This window comes from Myotis brandtii, unplaced genomic scaffold (assembly GCF_000412655.1).
Source record: "Myotis brandtii unplaced genomic scaffold, ASM41265v1 scaffold456, whole genome shotgun sequence".
Lineage (NCBI taxonomy): Eukaryota > Metazoa > Chordata > Mammalia > Chiroptera > Vespertilionidae > Myotis > Myotis brandtii.
The window spans coordinates 851,606-864,669 of NW_005367431.1; positions in this window are offsets into that span (position 1 = coordinate 851,606).

Genomic DNA, 13,064 nt, shown 5'->3' on the forward strand with positions numbered 1-13,064 from the left:
ACCAACCATCTCTCTTGTTAATAAATGCCTCCCTCCTGTCGGCCCCGCAGGCCCTGGGAGAGTGGCTGGCTCTCCGCTAGGTGGACCCACACCTGGACTGAGCCCTGGCTGAGGTGCTTCACACGAGGGTACATCCCCCCTCTCCCAGAAGCCCTGTGAGGGGGGCTGAGTCACTTGCTCAAGCATGCACAGCCAGGAAGTGGCAGAGTGACTGCTTACTCACAGAAACTAACATCTATTGAGTGTTCACTAGGGGGAATGGTCACCCCCATTTCACAGATGATACAACTGAGGCACAGAGAGGTAATAACCGAGTCTCAGTCACCTGCCTGTAAGTGGATTTGCCAGCGTTCAAACTCAGGCAATCTGGTTCCCAAATCCTTGCTTGGGGATAACTGTCCCTCTGTAGGCTTGTTCATTCACTCAGGCAGCTCAGTGACGCTCTGAGGTCATTGAGCTTAGAAAATGCTAGGCAGGATCTGAAACCAGGTCTAACCGGCTCTAAAGCTGATTGGCCCTCCTCTCCCTGAGCTATGATGCCCATCAAAAACGGTCAGAAAACCTGTTGAGAAGGTAGAGAGACCAGGTGAGCGGCTCTGGGGCAGACAGTCAGTCCAAGGCCATGGTGAGCCTGAGAACTGGGGAGGTGCCGTGTCCTGACAGGTGCACAGACTCCGAGAGGCCAGAGGCAGGAAGGGATGGCAGGTGCCCAGGCAGAGGTGAGAAGGTGAGATGGAGCAGCCACGGAAAGGAATCACAGCCAGCTGGATGAGGGGGAGAGGCGAGGAGAGAGGAGGAGGGGCGGACAGGGGAAGAATGGGCTCACCACCATGTGCACGTTGCTATCGGGCTGACCTTGGACCTGAGACCCCGCTCTGTCGCTCTCTCAGAGATGCTGCACTTTGACCTCTCTGGGCCGCAGCCTCCTGTCTGTGAGGTGAAAACCACATCTCCTAAGGCTCTTGTAAACCATGATCATGAAGTTGTTTACATCTTTTCTTACATGTTTTTATACTTTTAACACTTAAAGTAGATACCATTTATGTACTCATAAATAACAGTGTTGTGCAGTGCTTTAATTGATATATTATATTGTAAGCAGACTTTTACACATATTCTAGCCCAAAATTAATTCTCACACATATATCCATATGGACAAGAATGTTAAATGAGTTCATTCTAAAACAGACCCTACAGTGGGAGAGCTTTCTCTGAGGGCGGTGGACACCCCAATCACTAAGGAGGGGTTAAGGCACTGGCCATGCCATCTTCCCATGGCTCCTCCATCTCCCGGGACCTTCTCACCGCTGCCTGGGCCCCTGGTGGCCCTTTCCTCCCTCTGGCCTCTCAGAGTCTGTCCACCCATTGGTTGTGATGCCTCCCGAAACCCTCCCCAGCTCCCAGGCCCACAGTAACTGTGGGGACAGGGGCACTTCACAAAGAGTAACTAAGAATAATGCAGACCTGGCAGCTGAGTTAGGGCTTAGGGATGGACTTACATCGCGATGCCCTGATGACCCCCCTCCACGCTGCCACATACGAGCCCTGCCTTTAAAGAGCTCCATTTCCCCAGAGGAAGAGCCGCTTGAGAGAGAAGGCCCTTCCCCACAAAGACGGAGCACGGAGGCCAGTAACGCTCCCTGGGTTTCAGCCTCACTTTGGAAATCGATGGGCTATGATTGCGAAGCCAGCCTCTGTCTCCAGCTGCCCAACGTTCGCTGGATCTTCTCGGGCTTCTCACCCTGGCGTCCACCCCCGTGGCCCGGCACCGTGGTTCTGAGAACATCATTGATCTTTTGACTACAGTGTCCTAATGAAATACAAATCTGTTGTCACTTACAGAGCCATCTGTCATGGCAGCACCGGAGACATGCTACCAGGAGAACAATAACCATAATTTTATTTTAAGACCCAGCCTCCCTCCCCCTTTCCCTGCGAGGAAAAAGTCAATACCTTTTACTGTTTCATTTTGTCACAGAGCAGGAGGGGAACAGACATCAATAGGCTGTTAAAGATCTTTCCAATTATTGTGCAAGTTCCCCGCCACAAGGGTCCCTGGCCTCTTGCAGCGAGTTCGCACCCATTTGCATGAGGTGGGAGTTAGCCAAGGGTGACGCAGTGCTCCTGTCCTTGGGGCGCTCGGTCTGTGATTAGTAGCTAAGGAGGTGACAGGTGTGCAGGGTTCTCAGAGGGCCCCGGGGTCCCAGGAAGTGTTAGCACTAATCTTACAGAGCATTAGGCCATTCCCGGGCAGAGTGGTCTGAGTAAGAAAAACAGATTATTGTCTCGCACCCACAGCCCAGGCAGAAGGGATTTCCAGGGAGGAGGATGTTAGCACTAATCTTACAGAGCATTAGGCCATTCCCAGGTAGAGTGGTCCGAATAAGAAAAACAGATTATTGTTTGGTACCCACAGCCCAGGCAGAAGGGATTTCCAGGGAGGAGGGAAGGACTGCCGTGTGCAGGGGAGGGTGGGCAGCACATGTGTCAGGCGGGACAGGGTCCTCAGGTCTGACTCCCTGAGGGTCCAACCATTTCATCTTTCTAAGGAGGGACTTGGAGACACAGGGAGGGAAACACGGATTTGGCTCTGTGTCACCCAGCAGGCTGACAGCTGCCTTCTGGTCTTCAAAGTTCCTGATAAAATATCTGCTAAAAATGTCATGGAGGATCCCTTATACGTGATGATTTGCTTCTCTCTTGCTGCTTTCAAGATTTTTCTCTTTGTCTTTTGAAAGTCTGAGTATAATATATCTCAGTGTAGGCCTCTTTGATTCACCCTATTTGGAGTTCATTGAGTTTCTTGGACGTCTATCTTCATGTATTTCATCAAATTCGGGAAGTTTTCAGCCATTATTTTTTCAAATATTCTCTTCTGCCCTCTTCTCTCTCTTCTCCTTCTGAACGTATGCTGTTCTGCTTGATGGTGTCCCTCAGTTCCCTTGGCTCTGTTCACTTTTGAATCTTTTCCTCTCTGTTCCTCAGACTTAATAATTTTTATTACCTTATCTTCAAGTTCACTGATTTTTTTCTTCTTCCTGATCAAATCTGCCTTTGAATCCCTTTAATAGATTTTAATAATTTCATTTATTGTACTTTTCAGCTCCAGAATAAAAAAAAATTAGACTTATTTTTTATCTCTTCATTGACATTTCCATTTTGTTCATAAATAATTTTCTTGATTTTCTCCACATCCTCCTTTAGTTCCTTGGTCACCTTTCGGATAATTGTTTTAAAGTCTTTGTCTAGTAGATTGCCATCAGTTCCTTTTCAGGACGATTCCTGTTTGTTTTTTTTCCTTTGACTGGGCCACATTTTTCTATTTCTTTGCATACCGTGTGATTTTGTTGTTGTTGTTGTAGAAAAGTGGACACTTGAATCTAATAACGTGATAACTAGAAATCAGGTTCTCCCCCTTACCCAGGATTTGCTGGTTTTGTTATTGTTTTATTTCTTTTTGTTATTACAGGCTGTCTCTGTGCCAAGAATCAACCCGAGTTATAAGTACAAACTTAATGTCTTCTCAGATCTTTTCTGAGCCTTTTCCAGGGCATGTCTGGACACTTTCTATGTTTTTTCATATATGTAGTTGTTTTGAATGTCCTAGTCTTTAATGTCTGGATCCCCAAAGGAGAAAATAAGAACAATTAAAGGGAAAGTTAAAAAGATCACCGTTGCTTGAATTCCTCTGGAAGTCACTTTAATGAGAGGGGGAGGGGCTTGCTACAATAGGGGGAGGTACAAAAACATGCTGCCTACCTTTTTGCATTTCTGTTTACTTTCTACGTGATTTGGGGCACATTACACAGCCTCTCTTTTTCATAAAATAGGGATCATAATGATTACCGTACAAAGATCTTGTAGATTTTGTTGTTAAAGCATGCATTAGGTAAAATATATGAAATTATTGGCATTTGACTGTTTTTAACCTATAAATGCTATAGAAGCCTAAGCCTAAGTACCAAATATCTAAGGAGGTCAGCACCCCTCCCCAGTCCTGGCCAACCCTTCCAGGGGTGAAGTGCACTTTAAAACAAATATATATTTTTATTGATTTCAGAGAGGAAGGGAGAAGGAGAGAGAGATAGAAACATCAATGATGAGAGGGAATCATGATGAGAAAGAATCATTGAAAGGTTGCCTCCTGCACACCCAACACTGGGGATCAAGCCCGCAACCTGGACATGTGCCCTGACCAGAATTGAACCCATTTATTGGTGCTCAACCACTGAGCCATGCTGGCCGGGCAAGTGCACTTTTTATTTTAAAAGGCCACCGCTGCTCTGCACCAGAGGCTAACACATCTATTGTTTCTGATCTTAACCAACCACTGCTGACCTGTCCAGGGCCTGGTATCCTTTCACGTGGTGCCAAAGAGCCTGTGGCTTGGGAAGCACAGAGGATTTCTTAGATTAAACAAGGGCGTTGTGGCTAGCGTTGCGGATCAAGGCTGTTTTCTTTCTTTTTCCACACAGACAGACTTTTAACTGACAGCTTCCCTGAGACAAGGAAATTATGGAACCAGGTTTCTGGAAGGCAGGCTCTGGTGGTCATGTTATCCTCCCAGTGTGGGTGCTTGCAGGTGCCTTTGAGGAGTGGGGAGGGGAGCAGGAGGGCAGGAGTCAGGAGGGTAAGGGAGTAAGGGGAGACCTCCAAGTAGGTCTGTTTACTCCTATTTGCTCCTAGTTACTTTTAAATGGTATAAAACTTTCCTCTAAATCCCCTCACTTCTGTTCAGTGCTTGTAGAAAAGAGCCATTTAACACAGAAAAAACATGTGAAAGTGGAAGGTTCATGATCTCCAGGGGGCACTGTAGGATGGAGGAATCTCAGGTACTCGCAGTACGTGCCTCCTTCATATCTCAAAAATGAATCCAGGTGAGGTGAGAAGGTGGGGCCCACTCCCTGTCCCCCTGTGGGGAAGTGTGCCAGGACCCCCCACATGTCCCTGTTTCCCCACAGGCTTGGCTTCCCCATGAGCTCCTCACAGCTGTCTCCTGGACAGGTATCAAGGTTTGCACCTCACCTCACCTCACCTCACGGCACCTCCCCCACCTCACCCCAGGAGCCAGTCTCCACGGTTTGCCTTTTCAGGCCCTGCTGCTTCCCATCTGTCCGTTGGTCGTCTTTGGCCTTCCTGAATAACAAACCTCCTCCCTTCTCTTTATTCCCAGTGGGCTCAGTCTTCAACAAGTGGAGGGGCAGTGATGCGCTGCAACCGTGAGCCAGGGCCACTGGAGAGGAGCAAGGTGCCCGGTACCGCGCTGAGCTGCTCGCCAGGACAGGGCACAGGCTGGCCTGCCCCGCTTCCTGTGTGCCCAGGGCCCCTTCATCCTGAAGCAAGGAATGTGGATCCGCCACCTGGGGTCCTGGAGGAGTGTCTTCAAGGGACCCGGAGAGAGAGGAAGTGCTTGGGTGCTGAGGGCCTTCTGTAGCAGGAGGCAAGGCGTGCCGGTGCCATCCGAGGACAGTCCACGGACACGTGTCCTTCAGTTTAAATGTGTGGCATCCCATGGACCACAATCACGTCTGTAGGAGCATTTCCTGCTTGGAAGTGAACTGATCAAATCAAACACTCTAGGTCAGGGGTGGGGAACCTCTGGCCCTCGGGCCTTAGAAAGCCTGAGAAATCATTTGGTCTAGCCCTGCTAATGGATTGGGGGTGAGTTAATTAAATGTTTGACAAAACATAGCAGGCTAATTTTTAAGTTGATAATTTTGTGTGGCCCGAGAATGATGTTATAAATATCCAAATGGCCCTTGGCAGAACCAAGGTTCCCCACCCCTGCTCTAGATGCATATGCCCAATGACTCCACTATGAATCTTCGTGACCGTGGGCAAAAGATACCATCTCTCTGATCACAGGAGCAAATACATTAAGGCTAATGGGAGTCGGGGTCTCACCATCAGAGAAAGGGGTGACAAATAAGAGGAAGGAGAAACTAGAATCAGCCCCGTTTACAAAACTCAGTTTCCTCCTGAAAAATGGGGGTGACGATTGTACTCACATCCCAGGGTTAAGTCCACACAGAAAAACGGAATCTTTTTATTATTGTTGTTTCGGAATGGCCCTCCGCAAAGTCGGGCGGTTAATTTCACGGCCATCGGCAGTGAGAGCACCTCCCGAGTGTTAGAGGAAGAGGCCGCTTCTGACCTTGACCTTCTTCTGCCGCATAAGACCCCACACAAGCCTTTCCCTCCTAGTTTTCTATCATCACTGAAGTCAACTCCGGAGCTTGGATTTATGAATTTATGAATATAAATAGGACAGACACGCCATTCATAATCTTCCTGACACTCTCAAACGGTTCAGCAAAATATTGCTCACAGATGCATGAAAGATACACTTCATGCCTGATTGGTGATAAATTATGAGTTATTGGGTTCTACTGTTCTTCCCTGACTATTTGTTCATTTAATAATAATTATTATAAACCGCCATGGGCACTGTGATAGGGGTTGGGGGTAACGAATGTTCATTCACTTCATTTTCATTTATCCAACGAACAATTATTAAAGTGCCTACCACACGCAGGAAACAAATTAGCCTCTGGGGTAGGAGGCGTCCACCTGGGGGGACTCGGAGGGGTGAGGTGGGAGCCCATGCTGGGGCGGCATAGAGGGGCTCCGTGATGATTGTGATAAAAGATTGATTTCAAACCATGGGGATCATGGGAGCCAGGTCTCTCACGGTTGGAGAAAGGAGTCACAAATACGGAAAGAGAGAAACCCAGAAGCAACCCGTTTATAAAAATTCTGCAGTGCAGAGCCGAGAGGCAAGGCAGTGAAAATGCTTCCTATAAAGTGATTTTGTCTCAGAGGCACCTGGGCTATAATAAGAGACAAACCGGAAGTGGTGCTGTGGGCAGCTCTCTCTCTCTGGGCTGCTCAGCCCCCCACCCCCCCCTTATGGTGCAGCTTCCCAGGTTCCTCCCCAAGGCTCTCAGTCTGCAGAACTCCTGCCTGGGGGCTGGGGGCGGGGGTGCGCCGTGGGGGCCCTCACGCCTCACCTGGCCTCTTCATGTCTCTCCAGGAACCCTTTGGCCTCCAGCCAGGTCTTCTGGGACCCCTCTTCCTGCAGGTGTCCTGGGGAGCAGACTCGAGGCAGTTCAGGGTGAAGGGCATGCATTAGGACATGTTCCCAGGACCCACCCCCCGGGGGAAGGAGGGAAGGAAGCAGGTCTGGGTGGAGGAGAAGCTGAAGGGGATGCTGTCCCCATGAAGGCCACTGCTGGCCTGCCCCCTGTGTTGCTAATGCGTGTAAATCTCCTCCTGGCACATGGAATACATGAACAATTGCTTTTGTTATTATTACTACCGTGACCCCTCAGATAACCACCAAAGAAAATTTTAAAGTTTGCTTATTTACTTCAGATTTCTTTTGACTTTCTCCTTATTTTGAAATAACTTTCAACTTTGAAATTACTATAGAATCACAAGAAACTGCAAAAATAGGGCATAGTGGTCTGGTGTCCCCTCTACCAGGCCCCCCGATTGGTAACATCTTATGTAACTCAGTATAGCATCAGGGCCAGGCTTCCAACCACGTTGGCTCGACACCACGAACTAGACTGCGAGCTTTATTCCGACCTCACCAGTTTTATGTGCCCTCATTTGTGTGTGTGTGTTGTATGAAGTTCCAGAGTGGTCCCATGTCCCCTCTACAGGCCCCCCCATTGGTAACATCTGATGTAACTCAGTATAGCATCAGGGCCAGGCCTCCAACCACGTTGGCTCGAAACCACTAACTAGACTGCAAGCTTTATTCCTACCTCACCAGTTTTACGTGCCCTCATTTGTGTGTGTGTGTTGTATGAAGTTCCATGCAGTTTTATCACATGTCTCAATTCATATGATCACCACCACAATTAAGATATAAAACTCTTACATCACATTAAAAGTGCTCTCTCGTGCTACCTGTTTATTCTTATTTTTTTCAAGAAATATATTATTTCAGGTGTCGTTGAACCCTGAACCCAATCCCATTCCCCATCCTCCATCTACAGAGGTAATCACAGCTTCTAAGGTTTCAAATACGTATGCCTCCAAACTAGCTAATATTTGCCAAGTGCTTATTGCGTGCCACGCACCATGGTAAGTTCCGCGCTGTAATATGTTTACTACTCACCACAGCCCACGCACTGTTATCCGCAGTGAGGATGGATGCAGTGGAACAAAGAGATTAAGGTAATTTGCACAAGGACTCAGGGCAGGAGGTGCTGGTTCCGGGGCTTGCACCTGCCAGGTAGCCACTATCCTACACGACACACGTTCGTCTTCCTGCCACGAGTCTCTGCACTCACCATGATGTCTCGGAGATTCATGCATGTTGATTTCTCTGAACACAAGTCATTCGTGTTAACTGCTCTGTCGTTTCCCCTTTTATAATTACACCACCGTGTATATAGCCATGTTCCTCGTGATGACTCTTTCGGATGTTAAATTGTCACTACTACACACAATGGTGCGGGAACCCCTGCCCTGTGTCTCCTTGTTCACGGTTGTTTGAGCTTCTCTGTGGTTTATTCCAACACATGAAATTGCTGAGTTCTTAAGTGCCTGTGTCTTCAATCTTGGAGGCTGTGGCCAAGTCTCACAGTATTGGCAACACTTTACACTTCAACATGGATGACATATCCCAATTATTTTAATTTGCATTTCTCTGATTTCTAGTGATGTTGAGCATCTTTCTTGACTATTGCCCATGCATTTTTGTTTTCTCTGTGCATTTAAATATGTGCATTTAAACCAATATTTTTATTGGTTTTTAGAGAGAGAGGTAGGGAGAGGAAGAAACATTGATATGAGAGCATAACACAATCGGCTGCCTCTTGCACACCCCCTACTGGGAATGGAACTGGCAACCCTTGGTGCACAGGACGATGCCCAACCAACTGAGCCACACTGGTCAGGGTTTTCTGTGCACCTTTTACTATTGGATCATGCTCTTATCACTTGTAGGAATTTTTTTTACATATTCTGGATAAAAATTCTTAATTGATGATATGCATAGCAAGTATCTCCTAGTCCAGTGATGGCGAACCTTCTGAGCTCAGCGTGTCAGCATTTTGAAAAACCCTAACTTAACTCTGGTGCCGTGTCACATATAGAAATTTTTTGATATTTGCAACCATAGTAAAACAAAGATTTATATTTTTGATATTTATTTTATATATTTAAATGCCATTTAACAAAGAAAAATCAACCAAAAAAATGAGTTCGCGTGTCACCTCTGACACGTGTGTCATAGGTTCGCCATCACTGTCCTAGTCCATGTCTTGCTTTAAAAATATTTTTGAATAAGATGTCTTTTATAATTTTATTTTTTATTGTATTGAATTCTATTATATGGTTTGTGCTTTTATGTGTTTTGTTTTAAGATAGTCTTTCCCACTCAAAGTCATAAAGATACTTGACCTTTCTTCCAATTGTTTTAAAGTTTTATTTTTTTTGTACTTTTCACAGTAAAGTTTTTCTTTACTATACAGTTACCTTTTGTGTAAGACATAAATATTTCCCCCTGCACACAGGCGGTTTCCTGGTACTATTTATTGTATCGATCTTTCCTGTAGTTTGCAGCACCTTCGCTGCTATATAGGGCCTTCCCATGCACATCCCAGTCTGTTTGGGGTCCCTGTGTTGACCTCTCTGCTTTGCACGATGCTAACACCACATGGTCTGAAACATGAGCACTTTATCATAAATCTGGGTGTTGGGGAGGGTAAGTTGTCCTGGTTCTTCAAAATGATTTCCCCTGTGAACTTTGAATCCGCTGTCATGTTTCCCTTGGAGCCCCGTTGGGATTTAGACACTGCGATTGTATTGCAACCGTAGGCAGCTTGGGGAGCAATTGACATCTTTCGACTACCGGTCCTTCCCATCCATGAGCATGTTCTATCGCTCTCTCTATGCAGTTTTTCTTTTATGTCCTTCATTAAAGTTCTATAATTTTCTCCTTAAAGGTCTTGCACACAGTTTACTAGATTTATTTCTGAACAATTCTATCGTTTAGTGGAACTTTGGGGTGAGGTGTGGATCCTGCCGGAGCTCAGCCACGGAGGAACTCCAGGATCCTGGCAAATGGCTCAGTGCTCAGCTTCCTCATCAATAATTATACCTCCACCACAGAGCAGGCACGGCGAGCGCACGCAGTAAAGAATGTGACACCCTCAGAACATCGTAAATATTGGGTAAATGTTAGCTCATCCTGGAATTGTGTTTCTAAATGTGTGTGCACTTGAACATCAGCGACTGTGCTTGGCGTATGGTCTCCTGGCAGAAGCGGGTCAGACCGAAAAGTAATTGGCAGACAGCGCCCGCCCCCCCCACCCCATTCCAAAGTAAAGAGCATGAAATAAAGCACTTTCAAAATAGATGTTAAAATCAAAATGCCTATTGTATCCCAAAGTAGAGGTAATTGTTAGCTTTTCAAATTATTCTGTTTCATTTAACAGATAATCAACTTTAAAAGAAAATTAATTGTAAAGATTTTTTTTCTGTTCAAAATCTAGTGTGACTTATTACCATAATTGTTTTTCTAGTCTCTTTCAAGCAACAATGCTTAAAGAGGTTTCATTTCTTTTAAAGTTGTATTTGCTTTCATAAAACAGTACATGTTTTATTACAAACATTTCCAACATTAGGGAAAAGTACAAAAAAAGTAGAAATTTCCCCAAATCATAGCAGTGAAGTAGCACCATTGCTAACATTCTGGTCAATATCCATTAAAAAAAATATTTTAGAGAGCGAGGAAGGGAGAGGGAGAGAGAAAGAGAAACATCGATGTGAGAAAGAAACATTGATCGGCTGCCTCCTGCACACCCCCTACCAAGGATCACTGCAACCCGGGCATGTGCCCTGACTTGGAATTGAATGGGTGACCTTTTGCATGGGATGGTGTCCACCCAACTGAGCCACGCCGATCCCAGGAAGTGGGCTTCGGAGTTGGTGCCCACTTTTTGTTTTCTCTCAACAAAATGCTGTGGATGTCTTTCCACTTTAACAGTTGCAGGATGACAATACTTTACATTCCATTCTGTAGAGTGGCGCTAGTTTATCAAATCAGTTTCCTCTTTACGTCTACTTGATCATGTAAAATAAACCATGCTCCGATGAACCACTGCGGCTCACCTCGTTTTGTTAATTTATGTGACCACCTCCATCAATACACTCCTTGGAAATGAGATTATCAGGATAAAAGGCACCTTCGTTTTACATTTTGACACTTATCGCCAAACTGCCTCCCTGAAAAGGCTGAATCCATTAGCACTGTGGTCTTGAGGGCAGGAGGGTGCCCATTTTCCAATAAGCTAAGTGGGTTTGTCAATTTCCTTAATCGTTATCTATCCGCATGCAGAAAACAAAGCTCTCTTTGCATATGCATGTCTTTGGCTAGTAGAGAAATGAAACATCTCATCTGTGTATTGGCTGTTTGAATCTTCTTTTGTGGGTTGCCTCGTTAGTATTACATTCATCCAGCTGTTTGGAAAGAGTTCTCTGTGTATGAATTTTGTGTGTAACATTGTGTTTCAGCCCCTGGACCTTGGGCTTGGCCATGGGGTTCGCTTCAGCCAATAGGATGCTAGCAGATGTGATGAAGGTAAAGGTTTTAGTGGGGCTGAGAAGGTGCCCTGACGCTGGTCTCAGAGGAGTGAGAGACACATGAGCCGACCTGACTCAAACCCATGATCTGGAGCCAAGCCTATAGCCCGGCCCAACCAAGATCAGCAGAACCACAGCTGCTGGCCCACAGATATGAATAAGTGGTCGTTGTCTTAAGCCACCAAGTTCGGGTTGTCTGGTTATGCATCCTTATTATGACAAAAGATGACTGACACACTGTCATTGTCTTATTGCGGGAACTTGTCCATGCCAAGTTCTTCTCTGGGTCTCTGTTTCTTTACATGTGGCATGAAGGAGAGGGTGACTGAGTGATTTCTAGGGTCTCTTTCAAATACTAAGATTCTGGGTTCCAACACAGGGTTTAGTGGTGAGAAGAGAGAGTGTTCCAGAAGAAAAGCCAAGCACAGCGGTGTAATGAGGGCTATGCAGGAAGGGCAGTGGGCAGCGGGCAGGTCAGTCCCACTGGAGCAGGGGGTCTGAGACATGCAGGGGGTGGGATGAGGGTAGAGGGCCGAAGCAGGAGTGCAGGGGCCTGGGCTCCCTGAGAAGCCAAATTTGTTCACGCCCCACCTGTTCCTTAACCTTTTGCCAATTGGCTTCTGCTCCTGCCTTCTTAATGATGGCTTCTCATATCCAAATCCTCGCCTTGGCTGACAGCCTCCCAGAACTTGATGCCTCCCCCCAGCCCTCTTGGATGAACACCAAGGGACCCAGTGCTGGACTCGAAGAACTATCGGATATGTTTCTGAGTCCACTCACAGCTCCAGTGCCATAATTCTTACAGTATATATTCTGTGCTTGCGGCTATAATAGATGTTCTGAGCAGGAGAGGCCAACCCTCCCAGGACAACTTAAAGCAGAGGCGGACAGTCTGTATCTCTCTTCAGCTCAGCACAAGATGGTCTTCAAAATGCTCTTTCTTCATATACTTATTTCTCCCCGTTTTTCTCTGGGAGCTGACCCCCCTCACTGCTGGCCTTTCCCACTGTCCTGTGGTCCTGAATTCTTAGCACATCCTGGACCCCACCCTGTGGTTTGATGGGCACAATCTCTGCTGTTCTTTGGCTTGTATGCATCACACTGATCTCTTCCTTCCTCTTCACGTTGTTCTCCCTGTGAGTATGTGTCTGTCCCAAATCTCCCCTTTATATAAGCACACCAGTCATATTGGATTAGGGCTCATCCCAATGACGTCATTTTAACTTGATTACCTCTGTAAAGACCCTATCTCCAAATAAGTCAAATTCTGAAGCACCAGGGGTTAGGGCTTCAACATATACATTTGGGGGTAGAGCCAGGGGGAGAGACACAATTTAACCCATGACCATCACTTCAATGAGGCATAGTCTTTCCTCCCAATGTAACACTGCAGAACTGGCCCTGCCCCTCATCCCTAACCACCCAACCCTTGGTTCTACTTGTATCATGGAAGATGGAATTTT